Consider the following 23,971-nt stretch of genomic DNA (forward strand, 5'->3'; position numbering starts at 1 on the left):
GTATTTTATGTGACACCACCAGATACACAGAGCCTTGAAGAACTGCTTTATGCTTTCTCAAGATTCATAATCCAGGGGGAGATAATTGACCCATATGGTTTTGCTAGATGTTCATTACATGCTATACTATCTTATTCAAAAAAACCCCAAAACTCAGAGTACTATATATAGATATAAACATTACAAAGGGACTGTTTCTGAGCTTATAGGAAGTATGGAAGAGGCTGGTTTGGGAAAAAAAAGTCATTCCTAAGTAAAACTCTTGACGGAGAACTTTAGTCTTTCATTAGTCTGTCCCCTAATGAAAAAGCTCCTTTTCTAGCTCATTGTGCTTCAGTTATCCTATTTTCTAAGTCATATTCTTTAATTCTTAAAAATGCTATTAGAAAAGATATTATCTCTGGTTATATACTCTTCCTCTATTCCCTTATGCCACTTAAGCACTTATTGCTGTGGGCCACTCCAGTATAAAACACTCCAGAGGAAACAACTTAGCCCTGAGTTATTTCTCTCACTTCTTTGGGTCACACTGAATTAGGAAGTAAGCAATCTTCTCCCACAGCTTTCTGGTACCATAAATGATTTGCTGGGAACATCAGCTCTTCTATTATGAAATGTAACTAGAAGTTAAAAGGCATATAAATTACAGATGTGCTAATTTTGTGAAGCATGATGAACTTCCAACTACCAAGTTTATATATCTGCAGAGAAGGGAAGAAGAGGGAAAATTAAATGAGATACATATCTGATTATAACACAGGAACAAAAAGAACAAATCTACTTTCTCTCTGAAATACTTTATGTTCTCCATGACTGGATGCAGTCTCCTCCAAAGGAACTCAGCAAGTTCTCTAGATCAGTTGCCTTTCTGCCCCAGTTTTTCCTGGTTTTCCTTCCTTGCATCTTTTTTTCTTTGCCTTCAATTTTTCCTATGCTCACAGTCATCCGTGGACATTCAGTGCCATGGCTGCAGCAGCATGACCCGGTCACATCCAAGAAACCCCAGGAGAAGCTCTGCACAGCTACAAACCACAGCAGACAAAAAGAGACCACAACAAGGGAGCCCAAGGCCACTGTCTAGGCTAACATAATCTAAAGGGTGACATAATCCTCACTTATTAAAAGAGTCATTGTAAGACTATGATAGAATAAAGTGATTTCTCCCATGATAAAATGATTTCTCCTCTCTTCTTGAGGATGAGAGAAAGCATCAGAAAAACTGCTTAGAAAGTCTTGACCAAATGACTCTGACATATTAATTTATCCCTCTTTGCCCACTTTCCACACAGCAGCTTGATTTTTGAGCAAGGAATGAAAATGGAGAAACAGGCACTGTTTAATTAAAAGCTGCATCCTTCTGATAAAGCACATAGTGTACAGAGGACATTAAGGTGTGTCAGAAGCAGTGAACCCAGGCCCAGACACCTTCACACTTTCAGCTCCTCTCCAGCCCTTGGCAGAAGCATGCATTGTTTTCACTTGCCCATCGGCATTTCCATCCTCCTTGAGGTTGCACCAGTTGCAGTTTTCACAGCTAATGACTGCATCTTCCCACAGCTCCTGGTAGTACAGTATGCCTGCTTTACAAATAAACACAAGGCTACAAAGACTGTCCTGGGTGAGTGAGCTGCATTGTGCTCATCATACAATCCCTCTCAAACAACTGAAGCTGCACCTTAAACACATTAACTGTGCTTGCCCTTGATACCCCAGCTGGAGGCTGTCCCAGAGACATTACTGCTCAGTCAGATGCATCCTTCCCATTCCAAGCCTACAATTACCCATTCTTTCTTTAGTCTAGAACCATATTGTTGTTATTGTTGCAGGCAGCAATGCAGCAGAGCTGAGCCAGAATCTGTCTCTCAAGATGCAGCAGGTTTCAGAGCTTTATGTCATCTGCCCTCACACAGGTTTTCAAGAAAGACATGCACAACTCTCAAATGTCAGCACACAGTTTCTAAGTCAGTGTGGGGTAGACAATTTCTTTTCGCCAATTTCTCTCCATCTACAACTCTCAAAATTTTCTCTGCTCATTAAATTATATATCTTTCACTCTATAGCCTATAAACTGACTTACATTATTCTGAAAAAAATTTGGAAATTCTATTTGTCACTCCTTACAGCTCCTTTCATGATTATATGCCCAGCATAGGCCAAATCCAGCAATTTCCTTCCTCAGAGTTTGAGTTCTTCTACTAGAAGTTTTCAAGATGTAACATACACCTTAAAGTGTGAGAACTGAATGAATAAACTCCAACCATGGAGAAGTGTGAGATGATGACTTCTAAGACAGCCTAAAAAGCAGGAGTGGAACTTGCTCCTGAGACAGAAATAGGGAGCAGGAAAAGGAAAGGAATTTCTGGGGAAATATTTCCTTTAGGAAAAAAAAGACCTGAAAGCTATAATACATTGCAAAGTACTTTTGTCTCCTCTTATTGACTTACTCTTTGTCACTTTCTTATCAAGTGCCCAAAACAGATTGTAAGAAACAGAGTCAGACCCAGACTGTGGTGATCTTCATTTAGGAGGAGCTCCCCTGCCATGGAAAAAAACCAACCTGAGATCTTCCCTGAAATGAAGAAGCAGCAAACCCTACACATTGCCAGTGTGGCACCCAAAAAGAAAAGATTCCACAATATGCCCTTGACAGTCCATTAGCAATATTTGGGCTCATTACCAGTGAGATGTATTTCATGTGAAAGAGCCACTTGGGCAGAAGGGGCACTTGAGGTAATTAAGAATCTATTTACATTTTATAGAGCCATTGATGCCCTTATGTCCAAGGAACCCATATTAAAAGCGTGCTCAGGTATTTTCCTATCAATAAATATTAAAATGATTAATCTGCACTTGCTCTGCTAGCTGCCTGCCATGGCTGCAAGCTGTTAGCAAGCAGTAAAAAGCAGGCAAAAGAATGTGTCAGACCAGAAACCAATCTTTCAAGCTATTTCTTTTTTCTGGGTAAGTTTCCATTTACTATGTGGTACACTCTCTTAGTTTCATGAATGAAATATAGAATATTAAAAAAATAAAAAAGTCTCAGAACTGTAAGAAATAAAATGAGCTCCTGACTTAAATGCACTCTTAACTAAAAAAAAAATTAGCTTGGAGTGATCTTTTATTCATTCAGTTCTCAAACACTTCCCTATCCTCCTGAAATAACCTTTAAGTGCAGAACAGATCCAATCTTATGTGTCCATTTAAGTTCTGCTGGTGCCTATTCTAACTCTGGGTTGTCTCAGAGTGCTCTTGCTAGACACAAGCTCAGGAACAATAAACAGCAGTCTAAACTCATCACAGAATCACCTTAAGAAATGCAGAAAGTAAAAGGAATTAATCAGCTGAACAGGCAGTCTTCCATTGCAACCCTTGTTATTTAGACAAGTGCAGCTAATATACATAATGTAGCCATAAATAATTAAGTAAAATAAATTACAGCCCAACAAAGTCCACATTAAACAAGACAGGCCTCTCTGAAAGTCATGCGGGACTTACTATGCGAAGATCAGAGTGAAAAATGAAAGAGCATGGCTCACATCAACTGTCTGTTGCTCTAATTTTTAAAGATGATACCTAATCATTGTAGAAACTCTTGCCTAAGAGAACTGGACCATGCTAGAGCTGATCTGAGTCATAAAACAGCATGAAAATGAAAAATGATAAAGAAATGAGCATGTACATTTTGCATCATGCTCTTATTGTCATGACTCACAAACCCAACAGAAAGAAGAAACTCCACCTAGAGCTGTAAATTCTGGTCAGCTCAATTATTTCACATGCTGCAGCCTGACTTAAGTTATTCAGAGCAGAGAAAGGCAGATCCCTGATGCACCCTTCCATAGTGCTGGGCAGGGTGAAAATAATAAATTGGTCATTGGGAAACACTGGATGAGAAACAGCATATTTCATATTCTTCTCTCATAGCTGCCTCTTGATGGCAGTAAATGGTTTTGCCATAGCTGTCATAGCTCAGCAGAGAAGTCCTGCAAGCAAAGGAGAGTCTGTTTCCACTCCCTGTAGCATCACCTTCCTTCCATGGCAGCTGCTGTCCCACACCCTCCTGGCTCACAAGCCGCAGCAAACAGCTCTGTAATTTGTTAGTTTTTAAAGACTGCTGGGAGCCTTTTGCTGAAAACCATCAGGCCACATTGACCTAGACCTATGGGAAGTCAATAGTTAGGAAATCACTCTGTCTTCCCCAGATAATTACACTGGGTCCCAGGAGCAGAGATGTGGCATTTCCAGTACATCAGAGTGCCTTTCAGGAGAATTGCATCAGGTTTTGATGTTACTGACTGTCTGCTTCTCCCCTAAGCACTTGATAATCTTCAAAAAAAAAAAAAAAAAAAGGATTGATGCTCCCACTTCTATTAAAAGAACTCAGCAACACCTCCATTTCCCTATCCAGAACAGACTTTGTGGCCAATGGAGTGGAGGAGTCAATGTTAGAGGCCTTCTCTTTTCCATAGAAAGATCTGATTCTCACATCCTACAGGTTTGGGTTTTTTCATTTTGATTAGTCTGTTGTAAAGGGTCTGTAGCAGCTCTTACTGATGTCAAGTCCTCTGAACATGTGAGCCTTGATATCTCAGTCTTGAAAAGGACCTGCAGGCAGAGAGAAAAGGAACAATGATTAACCAACTGCCTTCAAATGTAGAAGCTATCACCCAAAAGCAGAGTTATGGTGCCTACTTGGACTGCTGCCCAGCTTATTTCCTGGCTGGTTGGAGAGAACAGCACCATTTGCACACTGAACATGGTGTTTTGGGCAGATTTTCAGTCCAAGTATCTTGCACAAGTAACAAATGTCTGTCTGATGATAACTCAGGACCGCACTGGGCCCCATAGCTGCAGCCAACAGTGAGAGGCAATACAGAGCTAACTCACCCCTAGCAAGAGTGTGGAACAACATTTCTGAACACACATTCACTTATCCCATTCTGGACAGATGCTGAGACAAATTTCTTTATCTATGTATCAGTTTTGCTGGTTAGCAGCATGCAGCTGGTTAGCAGCATGCAGCTGGTTGCATGGATGCACAGGAACCTGCCTTTCTCTAGTAAAAGTCCTGGCTGTTTCCCAAGCTCCTGAAGTGCTGCCCACTCTGTGGCAGTGGTAGTAGGACAGCATTCCATATCACACACATGTACTATGTGCATCATGAGTCCTGCACTTGGAATTGAATGAGGAGTTTCCCCAAAGTTTAACTGCAGGACCCCTTCAGGACTCTGCTTGCACAAAGCATGGTTAGATCAATATCCTTTCCAGAGCTTTACAGGTCATGATAGTGGATATTGCAAATTATTAACAAAAGAACAATTATTCTGAAGGCTGGAGACTAATTGTTTGTCAAGGGGTAGTGATGAAGAGGAGCTGAAGGTTTTAAATAAAATGAATCAGACTGGGAGAGGACTAGTGGATGAGGGACCCATTTTTAGTAGGAGTATCTGGATACAGGAATAACTTTTGCTATGGATTCTGAAACTTGTTGTTATTCTATCTAATAATTCATTTAATGGCATGAGTGAAGATTCTTACAGAATGCATTTTTCTAAGTACGGTAAGACTGCCAGGCTATCTGCCAAAATTTATTTTGATTTGTTTTGAGGTTCAAGGAAACCTACCAACCAAAGATTCAAGACATATCTCTGTCAAAAGATATTTACATTACCCATCAGCATTTCAATTATACACATCAGGCAGAGCTGTGAGACCTTATGAGAGGTCTATAAATTGTAAGATATGCATAGATAAATCAGATAATATGTGGCAAACAAGGCATAGAGCAGCAACATTAGCTTGCATATCAGAATCTTAAAAAGCAGATGCAATTAAGAGACAAGACAAAGAAATAAATATCTTGTGAACCTTTCAAAAGGCCAACCACATTATTTTAATATTGCTTAACAGTAACACTTAATAAAGAGAACATCATGATTGTGTGAACTAAATTTTCAGTCATAATGAATGCTACAAACTTAACCTCCCAAGTTTAAATAGGGTACAATGCCTTGGGAGAGATGCAAGAGAAATTATTTGATAAAGGTGACGGTTTTTCACACCTGAAAATAATGTTTTTCTACCAGGCTCTCTTGATCAACAGTGTGTAGCCACACATTAAAGATAAAATCTCAAGACTTGCAGTGTATACTTGTCACTACTTGCATAACTTAGTAGGGAGAGAGGATCACAGAGATTTTGAACATAATTTCCTACACTACAGGAGATTAAATAGACTACATTTGAATAAGGCAAGAATCAACTATGGCACCTGGATAGCAGAAAGTAAGCTTCAACCAGTTTCTCCATCATTTATTCAAGATATATAGTCTTGTCTCCTACAAAATTTAGGCATAAGCATCCTGTGCAGCAAGGATGTGTATTTGATTTAAACAATTAATTGCACAGGAGTGGATTTCTGTTACGGCTTTCCTGGCACAAACTAAAATCATTACATAAATCAGCTGGAGAGTGGCAATTTTACCTATATAAAGATTGATCGAACATTCACAGCTAGAGTTTGTTCTGTTCCCCATACTCATCAATATAGAAACAGCTGGGATCTGAAAGCTTTTCTGGGGTAAAGGCAACACTAAAGAGCATGCTGGAAGAAAACAATCACCACATCAGAGATATTCCCCAGATCATTGTTCTGTGCTACCGCTCCTTTCTTCATCTATCATGCTTTCTCTGATTGCTATTCATTTCCTTATTTAATGAATATTGTAATGAACACAATGCACTTAAAGATTCATTGAGGTTTTTTTTTTAAAGTTTTTAAATGTATATTTACCGCTATCCATCCTGAGAGGGAATATTAGCAGCTCTATTAAGTGATGATCTCGTTACCATGATAAATGTGTATCCAGTGATAGATTTAATGGGAAACCCAGTGTACATAACTCACCAACAGAACTAAATCATGTATCATCTATTTGAAAACTGTCACCTTTTTCTAACAGATAGGAAGTATTTTCCCAGTGTCTGTTGCTTATTACACTCTGCTCGTCAGAGGGACTATGACATGCCAGCATCTCCTATAACAAAAGAAAAATATACAGTCATATCCAAAATTTACCCAAAAAGGGAATATATTTGTTGGCTTCAGTGGCCATTAATGAAGACACTCAGATTGAACAAAGCCAAATGATTTGTCACCTTTTAATAATTTAACTGGTTTATTTTCTTATTATATACATATATTCTCACATTAAACCCTTGAATCCTGTGCTGGTAAGTACAGGGTCAAGGGCACTGGTCCTACTGCAAATGGCATGTAAGGGCTTGTTTTGAACAGCCGGTGGTATTTAGAGATTGTCTGGTTTCTATTCTGAAAAAAAGCTCCCTATAATACTGAAGGAATGGACAAGAAGTTTTATCCAGACCAAGAAATTTTCTGTCTGGGTCATGTAGAACAGTTATTTCTGATATGGTTCTAGTATTTTCTTTTGTTTTCAGTTGGTTCTGTTTTTTTAAGTTTAGTTTTAAAGCCTGTACTTGAAAATTTGTTTTAAAAAAAGCTTTCCAACACTGGAATTTTTAGTTTCAAGAATACTGAAACAAAAATATTTTATTATTACCCTTACCCAAATTGAATACTCATTCACATTTTTTCCCCCATATAAGATTTTGATTTGGCTGCTATTTTCCAAAGAAAGAGTAAGGGGGGAAAAACGTCCTGATTTAGCATAGACCTCTGCATGCCACTGGCCCTTTTCCAAAGAGGCTGGCTTCCTAAAGGAACTGAACCTGGGACACTGAGGATTCTCCTGCCTATTTGCCTGATAAAGCATAGCTGATATATTGACTTGAAGATCTGGGTTACTCTCATAAGGTCGTTTAAGCCCCCTGACAAGACTGCTTGCAGAAGGTCCAGAAAGAATGAGCTGCCGGGAGTTCTCCCAGAGTGTAGCTTGATCCAGGTGTTTTTCTTTTCCTGTTGAACACCTCCTCATAAATACCACACAGCTCCCACAGCCACACTGCAACTTCAAACACGAGGAATTCTGGGGAGTAACAAATTATGGAGCTGTATTGTGTTACACATCCCTGCCACCCCAGTTCTACACCCCACTCTTTGGCTCCCTCTGCACTGCACTGCACTCCCTCTGGTCGAGCAGCAGTGGGGAAGAAGGGCTGGAAATGGATCTCTGCAAGTGAGGGATTCAACCTCTTCTGTCCATTGAACTGCTGGAGCCACACTGTCCTGCACATGGAGGGTCTGGGGATCTTTGGATGGGTGTGTGGGAAGGAGGCAATTGGGCTGGTTGGTGCTTCTGCTCCCAGGCAGCAGATAAAAGGCAGATGATTTCCTTCCCCAAACAACTAGCATTAGGAAGAAGCTCCTTGGCATGCACAAAGGGAGACCCCTTTCTTACGTTTACTCCAAGTGAACTTAGAGAGAAAATAATGAGATATTACAGTACTGTGCTTTTAAATTCAGTCTTCATTACTTCCTCTCCCAGTGCCTCTGTGTCAGATTCACTCAGTCCTGCCCAATAAATGTGTTAATAGTACCTGTCCAAGACAGTCAGTGCTAGATATGCTCCCAATTTAGTCCAAGATTTAGATTACCAGGACATTTAATTTCCTTCTATAAATGATAGTTAGTTCTTTCGGTCATTTTTAGTTCTTCAAGTGAAAGAAATAATGAGCCTAAGAGTAGGATCTATGTCTAGTCCTGGAGGCTTGACTCCAGCAGAGCTCCTGCTGTCCTCAATGACTGGAGGCTTGCTGTGCATGTTAGACCTTCAGAATCTGGATCAGTACACTCAAGAATGTGCAAAACTGGTACAATGTGGCAACTGATCACAAGAGGTGCATGAGAGGTATTTTCATCACTGAGGAACAGGAGCTGCCCTATTTTAATGCTTGTTGTAAGAGCTATTTTTACATCTCCAAGTCTGGATGAGACATGACTGAAAAATATGATTTTCAAACAGTGTGAAATACCTCCTTAAAATTCCTTGTGTTGGTGATGTGCACCCTCCAGGCACCTTTGAAAATGTTGGGGAGAAATTTGCCTCTATTGAAGTCAGTGAGAGTTTTACTACTAAGCTCAGTAGCACTGCATCTTGCAGCTGTCTACTGACTTCAGTCATTCTGAGTTCTCTGGTTGGCTGGGTTATTTAAAAGGTGTGGGATGAAAAAGACTGTCTATACCCAATTTTTCCACCAGCAAGATCACTACTGACTTATTCTCCATTTAAGCCATACAAAAGTGTCACAACTCCATAAAATGCATGTGTTCATACATTATTCCTAACAGTCTTCATATTATATAATATATAATATATAATATATAATATATAATATATAATATATAATATATAATATATAATATATATTATGCTATATGTTATATCTTGTATATAATATATTATATACAAGAGAGTAGGTTTTTAATTTGCCTTTTCTATATTATTCAAATGATTTAATTTCATTAAGGGGAAATAATAAATAAAATTAAAGATCTTTTTTTATAAGAAGGTGTCTGTAATAGTCTACCCCAACAGTCCAAATCACCACACCTTGTAATGGTAGTACTACTGTGTCTAGGTTATCTGTACTGTATAGGTGGTTTACATTTTCTTTTGGATTCACTGCACATTTCCACAAGATTTATTTTAATACACTGAGAAATGGTTGTTCCTTAAATGTTTATCATTAATGTACCAAATGCACTAACTATAAAATGATTAAACTAAACAATATTTTGTAGGATGACAAGCCCTGAAATGCTGCCAAATGAGAGACCTAGTGACCGTAAGTCTTTTTGACTCTGTCACACAAAATAATTGGTAAGTGCCATGCCTTCATGCTTGTAGAGGAAATAATATGAGGGGGGAAAAAACCCAACAGGTACAGGGTCAGTAATAGCAACCTCACAGAAATACTGTAACACTGCTGGCATTAATAATTAAATGTACAAGAAATCTCAATAAATATTAAGTTATATGCTAAAGAAATCTATTCCAATGTCTTTTTGCATGTGTGTGAAGACAAACTGATTTGTATCAGAGAAATGGAAAATCTGTCTTAGTCGATTTTTTTTCTAGTCCAAGCTGTAGAATTATAAAGCACAAATCTGCTTAAGTTGGTCTTTTTTACATTTATAAAGGGCCACACTTGATTTAGCAATACTATTTTTATGTGTAATGACATGGAATCATTTATTATACATTCTGCTAATCTTCAGACTTACATTCTGACAGGATTAGGAATTTATACAATATGTAGACTTTAGGATGCACATTAAGACCAAGGCACTTCAATGTATTTGGTTTTTTGCAAGCTGAGACTGAGTATGTGAGAAAATCATCTTGTGTTTCCTGCTCTCTGAACAACAAACCACAGTAATCCTTCTGATGGTAATCATACTATTTTCTGTTTAAGATTACATTTTGTTTGTACATTTATAGTGTCACTTAAAACAAAATCCAGCAGGTTTTTTTTTTTAGGTATCTTTTAAGAGAAGTGAATATTTTAAGAAAATGACATAGAAACCAAGTTTTCTAAAAGGTACGTACTTCCCAGTATATATTTTATAAATATTTAAATGAAAGATGATCAGAAATGTATAAATAATTGTGTTAACACTTTAGGAATTGTTACTGTGTTCTGCAGCTCAGTAATAAGTAGATTTCCATACCGAAGGGATTAAAGGACCTAGATCTGGTGAATGCAGAAGCTGCATTGTTTTTTTCTTTTTGCTATACAGCAAGCTGCATCACTGTTTTTGATACACAGACTAGTTAAATGTGGCATTCCCATCTACAGAAGGTATATAATGATAACTGGCAAAATTATTTACTTAAAAAATTAATGCAGAAATTTACAACAGATTATTTTCAGTCCTAGAGGAACGTATTATTCATTTGCATGAGAATGGCAATTCAGTGTGGCAATAGAAAGCTTCAACTGCATCCCTGCACTTTATTGCCTTAGGTTTGCAAACTGCTTTAACAGCCATCAGCCAAGAAATGTACATGTCATCTGCAAATCACAAATCACAGATCTTGACTCGAGTGATTGCACAGGGAGAAGTGCTGAAGGGTTCATAGTGGCCAGAACAAGACTTAAAAGTGATGTGAAATAGGGAGCAAAAAGGGCTGCAATTGCCTTGGAGCCTAAAATAGACTGAGCTTCAATGCCATGGAAAAAATCACCAGCTTCTCCATCATTTCTTTAAAGGTCAGAATTTTTGTAGGTGGATTGGGAGCGCAGTGGATTGCAGATGCGTTTAACAGCAGGGTATTTTCCGCTGCCATGACCAGTTAAGGAAGATTTTCAAAAACACATCTGCTGGTAAACAGTTTGGCCCTACTCTGGGTCAGCTGCCTTATCTGTGCTCATTGCTGCATGAATTCTTACCTGGATGAAGTCCCAAACCTCACATCAGTCAAAGTTAGGCTTTCAGTACAGTCCATTACATTTTTTAGAGAGGTAACTCCGTGGCCTTCGGTTGGTTTTATGATGCAGGTCTGCTTCTTCCCAAATGTATGAAGCACACTGGCAGGAGAGACAAAGGCTGCTCCTTCCTACTTCCTGCTCACATTTCACTCGTCAGCAGGCAGAGCACATCATGAAAGAATAAATGAAGGGAAAACAGATGACTTAAAGAGTAACAAGGACGAAGAGAGAGAATTTCTCTGTGCTGCAAAATGAGGCTGAATTCCAATATAATTTTGCATCATTTCAGACAACTAATATTATTCAGAAATTGATTTAAGAGGAATTCAAACACAAAATGCCTTTAAATTGATGTGGAAGGCAGTAAATCTATTTTCCTTTTCAATCTTTCCCACTCTGCAGGTGACTAAATGCCCTTGGTTTAAGATTTCTCTTTCTCCAGTCTGTTGTAACAGAATCTGAAATTCTGTTTGTAACTGGAGAGGTTAAAAAATGATCCTCTTTATTAAATGGATGAACCAAAATGCAATTAAATAAACAAAGATCTTTGCAGGTTCTGCTTTATGCTGGAGAGTGTCTACACTTTACACATATTTTTATGATACTTAAATATCTCTAAGTAATTTAACTTTTCTAAATGTTTATTAGTCCATGGTGAGTGCACTGGATCCTCTTCTGGGATCAAGATATGAATTTATAAGAAGTGTAAAGTATTTAGATAGTTTCAAACATATTTCAGAGCACTTGTAACATCTGGGGAATGATTTCTACTTGGCTATTCTACTGTTAACTTCAGAGAGAGAGGTAGGCAGTAAAACAAGCTGAGATTCTGTGTACCAGTAATAGCTGAGCCTGTTGCCTAATGGTTATTATGAAGAGGGTATTGTTTCCTTGGAGTGCCTTCCTCCCAGCTCAACCTCTGGCACCCAAATAACACCAGGCAGAAATGAGCTTCTACATTTCTATAAAATAAAATCTCCACCAAAAGTACATGCCATGGGAAGAATTGAAAATTCTTCCTGACATACCTTCCTGGGAACTGAGACATTGGAAGAGCCTCAGAAAGCAAAATTAACTAGGCAGTGAAAACATAACAGCACTCTTTATGAAATCCTCTGCCTTGGTCATGAAAAGACATTTTGCTGGGGCAGCCTACATCTATGCAATCACTACATCTAACTCAGGAGGCTTGCAGTTATGTCTTCCCAAATAGCTCTCATAGTGCACCTGAAAGGTTTGTCTGCGCATTTATTATTCGAAGGTTATGCTGTTCACACCTTGGACTTGGATTTTCAGTTTAAAAAGAACAATGCCATATTTTTGTTCAGTTTTTATCTCACCTTGTGTTCACCTCCAGTGGCAAGTGCTTTTTCTACTGCAGCCCATCACAAGGTGGCTGGTAACACCAATCACAATCAATGGGTATCTCAGAGGACCAAGCATTAGTTTTTAACATAACCAGGAAGCACTGGAAAAACAGTAGAGGAGAGAGAGAAGGTGAAGATACCAGAGTCCACAGCCACTGGTAGTTCAGCATTTAATAGGAAACTCTATTGCAACTGACTGAACCCCTTGTCTCTATGATACAGCCCAGTTCTGCAGCTAAACCAGACTTTCCAAGTTCCCTGCCAGTTTTAAGTGTCCTGCATTTTTTAACAGATGCTGCTGCCACACTGAGGAAGAGCTGTGATTGTACATTATGATGCTCCCTCCTTTGTTTTCACTTACCCAACCTAAAAAGATTTTTTTCCACTTTTTCAAACTCCTCTGTTTTTCTGTCTTCTTAACAGAATAATACTAAATTTTGTTGCTTCTGCTTTTGTACTAAAGCTATTTGTGGAGGTCATAAACCCATAAGCCAAGGATGACTTTCTCACTTCACTCTTACTAAGGCAAATCTCCTTTGCTTTATCTGGGCATACTCAACAGCTCTTCTCCACTGAGCTGTCATGAGTGCTGAGGGGAGCAGACAGGATGTTTCATGAGGAGGGAAAAGAACTAACCTCCTCCTTGTAGAGGCAGTTTTCCTCAGATGCTCTGGTTGTGACAGGGGCCTCTGCTGCACAGAACATTCTCTGCACCTGTACAGGGAAGGAGGAACAGAGAACAGAGAACTGCATGAGCTGAAAACACTGAAAGAGAGGACCAAAATGTCACAGACATGGTGTAAGAAGTAGAGGTAGGGATGACCGCATCCCAAAAAATTAATTGGGCTGATAAGCCCTCAGTGACTTGAGAAGATGGGAACACTATGGTTTCAACTAACAGCCAGTGACTGACCATGGCCTGGTCACTATGAAGACTTCATGAAACTTTCAGAGTTCATAGTATTTTCACATGTATTTTCCAATTCAATCAAATGGCTTTTTGAGGAGAGATTAATACAACATGAAATTAGTCCCACTGCAAATCAGATTGGATGGCATTTGATGAACCTTTGCTTTTCTTCTCTATTTCTTCCTCAATATCCTTCTGGCCCAGTCAGACAATTTTCCCCCAACATTTCCTAACAAGGGAAAGCAGTTCATTTCATTATTTCTTGTTCCTGGTTTAAACTACATGGTTCCAAAGTTATAACATTATCACTACCATTATGAGTTGGTGACTCCTCTGGGCTTGAAGAAGGACAGAAGTGAGAGGGCAACCCATAAGAAAGTCTGTCATTACTGGGAAAAACAGATGGATGAAATGTCTACATTTGCTCCTCTTTACTTCCTTCCCTTTCAACAATTATCTAAGGCAGCTACTGAGACCTAACTACTAAGGATCCATGCAAATATCTCCTGTGCTTGTCTGATCAATGATTCAATAGGCAAAGAGGGGCCTTTTTTCCATGCTCATCTTTGATTTCTGCACAGAACTATGCTAAGCTTGTGTTTCTCAGATGAAAGCAAGTGGTACAGTTTATGCTAAAATGACAAAACAATTTGAAAGTGAATGTGTATAACGGAGAGAAGAACTTAAGCACATGGTTGACATTATTACGTTTATTTCTCAGTGAGACCTGTCTTTTCATGACACTAATCAAAAAACTGGGTCACCTCACAATGGTAATTTCCTAGGAATCTTGAAATTCATGAGTCAATTTGATCCCTTTTTAGCTGAACATTCACTAAGCACAGTGAGGCTGGTGGAGCTCAGCTAGCTCATCAGACTTGTCATCGACTATATGTGAAGAGTTTATATCCTTAATGGGATCAAAGGTTTTATCAGTGATCCTTCGTAAATGTAAACAGATGAAATATTTTTCTATCAGCATTGATTCCACACCTGACATTTCCTCTGTTGATCAGTTAATGGTTATTGTCCATTATAAAATCAGAGACAAGGAAGGTTTATTACTTTCTTAACAACCAAGAACCATGCCCAAGAACACCCCCTATCCTCCCCCTGTTTGAATCCATCTTGCTACAACTGAATATTAATAACATCATTTGCCATTGCCAAGGACAGATTTAATGTGATGCTAGTCTGGACATCATGAGGAACTTTTCAAAATATTGCATGGTGTTTTAAAATGCAAATCTCCCTTTAAAGTCAAATAGAAGTCAGTCAGCTAAAATCCTGGAGATCCTTCAGAAATTTAGACGCAGAAAGGTCTCCAGACAAGGATTTGTGAAATTAAAGCATCAGCAGGGAGAGCCATGCACTTAGCCTTTTTTTGTCAACACAAAATTATGCTCTTCTCTAGTGTCTTTTAGTGTTAATTCTGAATATTCCCCTGCAGATCTATGCAACTGAGAATATTCTTGGGAATATGACACAATTCTGAAACATGCTACAGCTATCAATGAATTAAGGCTCATCAGATTTTTCAGCTGTGCAATATTACCCTTGTTTAGCATAAGGAGGAACAAAGTGATGAAAGTGACTTGTCTACAGTATTAAAAAATTACAGCAGTGCAGAAAAATAATCCCACTTCAGTGAATTATTTTAGGGGACAGGGTAAAGCTTTCAGAAAGAACCAGTTCTAGAAAGAAATCATACTGTAATTGGATACAGTTAAATTGCAATAACAAGGAAAAAAGAATGTTTCAAACCCTATAAAAACAAAGGAAAAATGTCTTGTTTAAAGTCAGAATTTTTCATTCAACCTCAAGTGAAGGGTTTTCTTAGGAAATTTTGATTCATCAAAAAAAAAAATACACTGCTCTGAAGTGCATAAATTACCTGCTGCAAGAGTGATCAAACCTGGAAACATGGCAAACAATATCAATTTAAAAAGAAGAAAGGACATTTCAATCCAGATAGAATCAGACCAGTTTCTCCAGGCAGAGCATGAGTAACTCAGTCAGGTTCACGTGAGTCAGTCATAGCCACAAATGTAGAAGTGAGCCCCTGGGCTTAATATGCAATATGGAGTTGATCCCTTGTCCCTAAATCAGCATCAGCACTGACAGCTGGATTACCAGGAGTATGTCTGCACAGCCCAGTGCAGGCTTAGAGACACTGCAAGAGCCCTGACCCAGGGCTGGGACAGTACCAGGTGAAACACTCAGCTCACCGGGCAGCCTCAGTGGGCTGGGCAGAGCAAGAACCATCCTGAGACACTGCACCTGCAGGGAGAGCCATCCAGAGACACTGCACCTGCACTGAAAGCCATCCAGAGACATCCAGAGACACTACACCTGCAAGGAGAGCCACCCAGAGCCATCCAGAGACACTGCACCTGCACTGAAAGCCATCCAGAGCCATCCAGAGACACTGCACCTGCAGGGAGAACCATCCAGAGCTAGCTGGTGGCTCTTGGCACAGGAGGATGTTTGGATGTCTGGACCTTTCCTGAAGAAGTTACCAGCAATCTTTCAGACTGTATTCTACAATTTGTGAGTCCTGTCATAGCTGCGTTGATGTACAGAAAAGAAAAATAAAACGTTAATCAAAATGAGGCTGAGATCAACATATTGCTAGAGATCAAACTATCATTGTTAAATTTGAATTCAGAGGAAGTTCTCATTCATCTGACAGAGCCAATGTAAAGAAAATAGCTCTCCCTGAAATCTGCAGTAAAGATCCTCTGCTGGCAGTGTGACTGTACAAACACTTACTGCACGGACTGATGACTAATACCTCTGACACAGGGAGCATTTCCCCATTTGATGAATAAACATGGACTATTGAAGGAATAGCTCTCAGCACTGAAAACCCCTCAGAGCAGACTCTGCCTTCTTCCTCAGTGTGTCCCAATGGGTTTATGCATTAATATCAATAAACAAGGAGAAAGGTTTTGTGTTTCACCTTACTAGGTTGCTAACTGAACATATATCCAACATTTCATTATTAACAAGTGTCCTCCTGATGCAATGTTTGGAACTAAAAACCATAACCCAAAAAGCCTAAATGAGCAATGTTTTCCTCACTTCTGCCTTGCAAATAACAATATAAAATAATATAAATAAATAATAATATACATATAAAACTGCCTTGCAGTGCTCAGGCTGCACAACTCCAGCATGTGACCTGTTTCACTGAAATTATTGTGTCCTTGATTACAAGGTGGGAAATTTCAATTACTACTTTGGGCACATTTTCAAAACAGCAAAACTTAATTCAGTTTTACTGGGGAATCATTTTTCTGAGAAGTTACTGGACATCAGACTGCTGCAAATGAAAGAAGGTGCACCATTGGCAAAGTGATACTCAAACTTTTGTAATGTAAGCTTTGAGTTCTAGGGGCTTTCTGTGTTAATTTTACTTACCTGTAGTGTCCATGTCCAAAAAAATATCAGTCTTGGGGGGAAAGTTAGGGAAAATAACTTCTGTTATTTGAGGTTTTTTCTCTCTCAGCTTGGTTTCCTCAATTTTTTAAATTTTGTAATACCCAGTGAGATCAGGAGGTATATGTGCACATCAATAAAAGGATGAGTCAAGGGCAAAAAACTTGATTAATTGCCTGGTTGCATGCATTGAAACCTGCTAAATGAAGGAAAAAGTCAGATTAACAGTGTTTTAATGAAAAGAAAGGTAGAGAGCATATATAACATTCAGAGAAGAGTGACAGTAATTTCATTAGAGCACTGGAAAAATATACTGAAAAATCAGTCAACTATTCAACCTACTCTATCAATTTCACATCAGCACCCACCTCAATAAATTTTTGCAACTCAACATGTTTCTTTTGTGAAGAATAGTCATCACCTCCAGACCTTTTACTTAATGAACTTATTCTTGAAGTATATAAAAAAGTACAAAAATGTGCTTTCAAAAAGGCAAGATAAAGACATTGCCAAATTGAGCACTGGAGACTTGATTGCTTCCTAGCTTAGTGCAGGGAAAGAATGTGATTTACCAGGAAGTCAATAACTCAGAAATAAACTCCCAGAGAAAACATTTTCTAAAAATGAAAAAAAAAAGCATATGCAAATAGACATGGATATATTGGCACAGCATTCCACTTCAGTTCAAACATCTAACAGCAAGCAGAATAGTTTCATCCCTAGCTCTCTGCCTTGAATATTGAGCTACAAATCACTGAAGAACATTTTCCTTCCATCTTTCTGTCATAAGATTTCCAATTCTTTGATTGTGCTGGGCAAAAAATATTGCCAGAGAGGACTCCCCACCCACACTTTTTCTTTTTTTTCCTTATTTTATCTTCCTTTTTCAGCTGAAAACACGTGGTGAGGATATCACCAAAAAAAAACCCCTACACCAAAACAAAACCCAAAACCAAAAAAAAAACCCAAAAAAACCCAAAAAAAACCCAAACAAAAAAACCCCAACCAAACCAACAAAAAATCCACCAAAAAAACCCCAAAGAAAATCCCAAACCATAAACAAGTAGGAATAATTAGCAATTTCTTAAAAACTAAACTCCAGTTTCTCCAACCAGCAACTGGACTGGAATTTTGTTTACATTTTGAGTGTAAGCCTTCTGTTATGCAATTAAATCTGTCCTTATTAAACCAAAGTTTTAGAAAACTTTCCATGATTAAATATGCCACTTTGGCACCACACAGGAGCTTGATACTGCCTAAGAAACTGACAGCTAAGCGTGACACTGGAGCTGGTTTTGGCCTCCAGTGATAAAATGATACTGATTTTCCTCTGAATTCTTTTGGGTCTCACATCAGTATCTGGCTCACTAGCCTATAGTGTGGACAAAGAATCTCAGAATTGCTACAGAAACACAAAACTGAGGCATTTTGGTTATTTTACCACACAGTCCAATGGAAAACATCTATGCAATTAGCAGAGACACATAAAACACTTACAGATGTGTCTTTTCTGTCAGCTCTGCAGACTTTGAAAAATCAGAAGCCACCTCACTTTCCATAGCTCAGTCATGGCTGCCTGTGCAAGATAAAATTCACACTTTCACACAGGGCACATGCCAGCTCTGTGTGTTTTGGCCACCACTGGTGCAACAGAGAGAGTAAATGGGCACAGAAGAACCATTTACCTCACAGGACTTTAGAGGCTTAAAATGTTTGGAAGGCACCTGTCAGATCTTGCATGTGCATTGGGTGTCAGGAAAAACTGGGCTGGTGTCAGTCAAATTGTCTTGTTCATCAGTCTTCTAGGAAATATACTGAGAAGCCTGAAACAAGATGTTGAAAGAGATGGTGTTATTTCTTCTGTGAAATGAGGGGTTGTTTTATGTAGCAAATCTGACAATGAATTTCCAACATGAAAGAATCCGCTTACTACATCTTAGCTTCTTTACTTGATCCAAGGTTTTAGAATAACCTGAGATTGTCAGTCAGGAAGAAAACTGTATGAAAAGACCTGATAAAAACTCAGAAGTTCCATCAGGCAAAGTCAAATGAAAACAACCAGAAGGATCAACACATCAAGTTGGCTTTTCCTTTCTTCTTCCATTATCTGCTGTAGCCTTTCCTCAAAACTGGTGGCTCTAATTTGATAAGGGAAAAAAACTATTAATTTTTGACTTTCTACTCAAATTTGCAGTAACACTCCAGTCCAGGTATGTCCACCACTTCTTCACATACAGAGGAGATGGGCCCAGAAGAAGCAGAAACTAATTAAGTAAAAAAAGAGCGTTAGAAGAGCAAGTACCTTCTCTTGGACCAAGCAGGAAGGAGGTAGGGATGGGTATTTATGCCTTTCAGCATCAAGCATCACACTTGTCAACCCAACTCCTCTCTATTGTGCATGTTCCTAAAAGAGCCATCCTGCCAAGGTATCAACATTTAAGAGGTGCATCATTCCTCTGCAGTAAGCAGTCTCATTGATAGCAATATTTGGATCTTCTCTTAGTGTCATGGTGGCGTGATAATTGCGGTGCAGGTACAAATGGTGCTTACAGCCAGTGAGAGACCCTAAACCTGGAAAATGGAAAATAACTGAGAGCTCTGACAGATAAAAATAGAGAACTTCCACACAGGGTATGATGAAGCTGCTGGAAATACTGATATACTGGTACTTAAAATAATGACAGCAGTCTCAATAGGAAGCTAAAAAGTCTAATGAAATATGAGCATGAATCTCAAGATGTCCTGCTCTTCTTTAAATGCCCTATTTTGCAGCATGCCAGATGAGAGAATAAAAGGTTGACCACAGCAAGGATATTACCCAGTAGTCCTACCAAAAACCTTATCCACCAGGAGCAATCTCTCCATTTCCCACTTAAAAAGAGAAAGTGATAAGCAACATTTAGGCCATTCCTCATTTCACCAAAAGACTGGAGTTTATAAATATTTTCTGCCACCACCTAATTAAATTTTGTGCTCAAAAAGCTAGTTTCATCCATATCAGTGTAGAAAGAACATTTTAGGAAAGCTTTGTTGCTGAGCATTTTCTCTTGGGCTGGGGAAAGAAGGAAACTTTGTCATCACGTACTGATCTTACTGTTCCAAAAAGTATTGAGGACAGACAGGTACCTGGGGAAACTTGGTGAAATGAGACAGCTTTTCAATTCTTGTAGTGTTCTTCAGCCGCCTGTACAAGGAAAACAGTAATAAACACTCATCAAAGAATGCTCATCCATGTTCACATCAACAAATAAAAAATAGCAGTTGCTTTTAACTACTACAGATCCCTGGATGATTCTTCAGTTTATTTACAATCTCTCATGACTGCACTTTCTTGTATGTCTTGCATCACATCAAGCATGATATGAAGAAATAAAGACCAATGTGCTCTTCTTGCTGGGTTGGGTTTAGTATCCCCCTCTTCACACCAAACCTCTCCAGCAAGTGCCAAGCAACTTTCAGAGAGAGGTGCTGTTCAGCACACATGGAGGGTGCTGGACTTGCAGAAGGGTGGGAGCTCTCATGAATCACTGCTGGCAGCCAGCAGGAAAGAGGCAAGGCTTTACTGGGGAGTTTAAACAGCTGGGATTCAGATACATGGTCATAAGACAATATGTGGTTCCCTGGCCACAGATTCCTTGTAAAGAACACAACTAATGATAATGTTTGGGTTTGGGTTTTTTTCAAATACAGTTGTTCTACTATTCTACAAAACACTTAAACTTTGTTTCTTGAGGCCAAAGATTAATCTTACTTCCAAGCTTTTCTTTATATTTATTGTCTTTAGGAAAGTAAAGCAAATGGCAATAAAGAGCACTTACTCAATTCACTGCTTCAGCCAGTAGGCCTTGGTCAATCTGAGTAAAGCCTTAACTAAGTTAACAGCAAAATCTTGGATCAGGGACTTATATACCTGCTCCTGTTCTTAAACAGTGTGTTTAATTTGCAACTTTCCTGTAATCTTCAGAATTATCTTAAATTGCCTACTCGAAAGGTTAATGCTTAAAAACTAAAATAACTATTAAATTCAAAAATCCACCCAAAAAAATCCTTCATCTTTCATTGGATAATAATTTTAAGAAGTAATTAACCTACCATAATGCTACCAGTTATTCCATAAGTCTTATCTTGTATTATTCAGCCTACACTCATCTTCCAGTCCTTATGTGCTAGTTAATGGTAATACAATCTGGAATTCCCCTCATCTAATTATTTTTTAATCTATTTTTTCCACAAATATGTTAACTTTGAAATTAAAGTATTACAAGAAAAAACTATTTAGTCTACTAACGCAAGCATAGCCTTTTTCCTTTGAGAACAGCACCATTTGTACCTGCCTACCATGCAGAAAACCTGAAGTGTAAAGTTTGAGAAAACAGGTTTCCCAAGACCACAACATACCATTGGTTAAAAAAATCATATAAATTCCTCTGAGTACACTAACAGCTGTGCCCACTTGCCAATGCATCTGAGGTTATACACAAAGAGAAACAAAACCATGCTCTTTCACTTTACCACAACCTCAGAGTTTAGCTTTAAATGATTTCTGAGGAAAGGCTTCCTGCAGACTTTTCACTTAAGTAGTTGTAACTACAACTGCAAAACACTGTTGACTGGTGGACTCCAGAGACTTGTTCATTACCTGTCATTAAATGTTTTAAAGTTTGCATAATTGATCCAGCCAATAAGTCATCATTGATTTATAGGGGTCTGTGCTGAAGAGTTGCTCATTAAAAATTCATAACACTGGTATGTGTCTTTACAATCCATTAGCTGTTTACGTACCCACAGTCCTAAGATTGATTGACCTTGGGCTGAGATTCTCATGGACTCTGCTTTTTTTTTTCAGAAACCCCCCTTTTTTTTCCATAATTTTACACAAGTCCACAGTATAGAAAAGCAATACTTCAGACTTCTCCCTTGACAGCTATACTTTGATTTTTTCCTCTCCATCAAAACTGAAACTTTACTTGAAATAATGAATAAATAAAGCATACTCCATAAACAGCTTTCCACTATTATTTAAGCTTGCGAGCTGTGCTCTGTTAGTCTCCTTTCCCCACCATCAGATTCAAGTGTGTAAATGTTCTAAAAGGCTTTGAATGTTTTATGATGATTTCAGGGAATGATGGAGTAATAGCTGAAGAGCGAAGCTATTAGTTTTAATATTTATATTGAGTGCTCTGAAACATTAATGTGACAGGATGTAAGATCAGAGCAGCGGGACATATTTACTTCACAACCACTGCCACGTGGCAAAAATATTTATTTTCTGAAGCTCTGAGGCCAATTTTTTTTCCAAAAAAATATGAAGTTCAGCTTATATTAGCTTTTCCTGAACTTCATACTTATTTTTTAGGAACTAAAATATTGATTACTGAATTAGATATAACTTACTTCATTTAGGTAGAACCCAAGCATAAGGATGCTGGTGTTGGCAGTTCACCTCAGTCTCTGTACAGAAGATTTCTAAAGCTGATAGCAGCTTACTAATTCCTTTCTTCCTGTCTGCTGTGACTGCTTCCCATAGACCACCTTAGAAAAAAGAAAAAGAGTCATTTGTTGCTAAAGAAATGGGATGGGCTCAAGAGCAGAATCATCATTAAAAGGATGTTTCATATTGTCTTCCAATATTTCATGCATGAAGTAAACCAACGCTGTAAATGTCCTAAGTCATTGTGCTTGGTTCTTCTGTTCAAACTAGCAAACATATTAAGGTAAGTGATCTTAATTACCAAGGGTCAAACAGTGCTCACCCCACTTGTGTGGCTCTCATGGTCTTCAGTGAATGAGTAAAGGAGGTAGGATGAGATCCCTAGGGAGAAATCTTCCTATCAGATTTGCAGAGTGGATCCGATATAAGTGGAACAAATGATGACTTATTGCTGCTACATTATGAAAATGTGATTTCTCCAGATGCTTCCATGCTCTGTGTGAGAACTTTATAGGCTGGAAACACTGCCAGGAAGCAGCTCACAGACCTCCAGCAGGAGAAACACTTGGGTGTTCTGGGTACATTTCAGCCAGATGTAAGGAACGCTGTCTTAAACTACATCAAGCAGCCTTACAGGAACAGCGGCGCTGGGCCTGCCCCTCAGTGAGGCATAAAAAGGGGGTTACCTGAGAAAGTGAGGTTACCAGTGCACTTTTACAGTGTTCACCAGAGGCCTCTTTATGCACCCTTCTATAGAGCCATGGTCCATGGAGGGCTTACACAGCCAGGAGAGCTGGGGCTGAGGGCTGGGGCAGAAACTCATAGAACATCCTACTGCAAAGCTGACTAGAGTGGCCTGGTCATTCCCAACCCTGCCTTTCCAGGAAGGCAAAGAAAACTCCATAAAGGTCTCAGTTATCTCTCACACATTTCATCAGCCTTAATAACTTCTAAGTCCTTGGTGACCTCCTTTCCCAGCTACTTTCCAAACCATCCCAACAGAAGCAGCCAACAGAAATGCTTATCAGAGCATTCTTCATTCAGTTCCAACAGGGCAGAATATTCAACATTTTCTTCTGAATGTGTATGTCACTGCCCTTCATGTCTAATGATACATAAGTGTCAGTTTATCCTCCACCATTATTTTGAATGTTCCACTAATTGCATCAATCCCCTATGTTTTACACATGTCTATAGCTGCAAGCCAGCATTGTCTTTCCCATACCTGCCTCTGTTCTTAACTTGCTTATGTTGTTTAGGAAGCATTTCTAAATACAAGTCTTTTAACAATTAACTGAATCATACAATGCACAAAGTAATAGATTAGAATTTTAAATACACTTAAGGGGAACAACAAACACACTATCTGCACCTGCGTGCACAGCTACTTTACAACTTCTTGGCCCTCTC

General features: G+C 38.8%; 2 long non-coding RNA genes across 3 annotated transcripts; both read right to left on the minus strand.

Moving 5' to 3' along the window:
- Positions 1–1,935: 1,935 nt before the first annotated feature.
- Positions 1,936–17,386, minus strand: LOC139594348 (uncharacterized). Of its 2 annotated transcripts, XR_011680609.1 has the most exons (5): positions 17,113–17,386; positions 13,416–13,493; positions 11,374–12,880; positions 6,950–7,037; positions 1,936–4,605 (listed from the first exon to the last, which is right to left on the minus strand). It is a non-coding gene; the product is annotated as an uncharacterized lncRNA (long non-coding RNA). The 2 variants fall into 2 exon arrangements; XR_011680610.1 differs by lacking the exon at positions 6,950–7,037.
- A 1,241-nt stretch (positions 17,387–18,627) lies between these two features.
- Positions 18,628–22,657, minus strand: LOC139594032 (uncharacterized). The gene is made up of 5 exons (XR_011680495.1): positions 22,525–22,657; positions 20,257–20,314; positions 19,433–19,701; positions 18,816–18,953; positions 18,628–18,706 (listed from the first exon to the last, which is right to left on the minus strand). It is a non-coding gene; the product is annotated as an uncharacterized lncRNA (long non-coding RNA).
- Between the last annotated feature and the right edge of the window lie 1,314 nt (positions 22,658–23,971).

This window comes from Agelaius tricolor, unplaced genomic scaffold (genome assembly GCF_023055355.1).
Source record: "Agelaius tricolor isolate 1412-34295 unplaced genomic scaffold, bAgeTri1.0.p SCAF_11, whole genome shotgun sequence".
NCBI lineage: Eukaryota > Metazoa > Chordata > Aves > Passeriformes > Icteridae > Agelaius > Agelaius tricolor.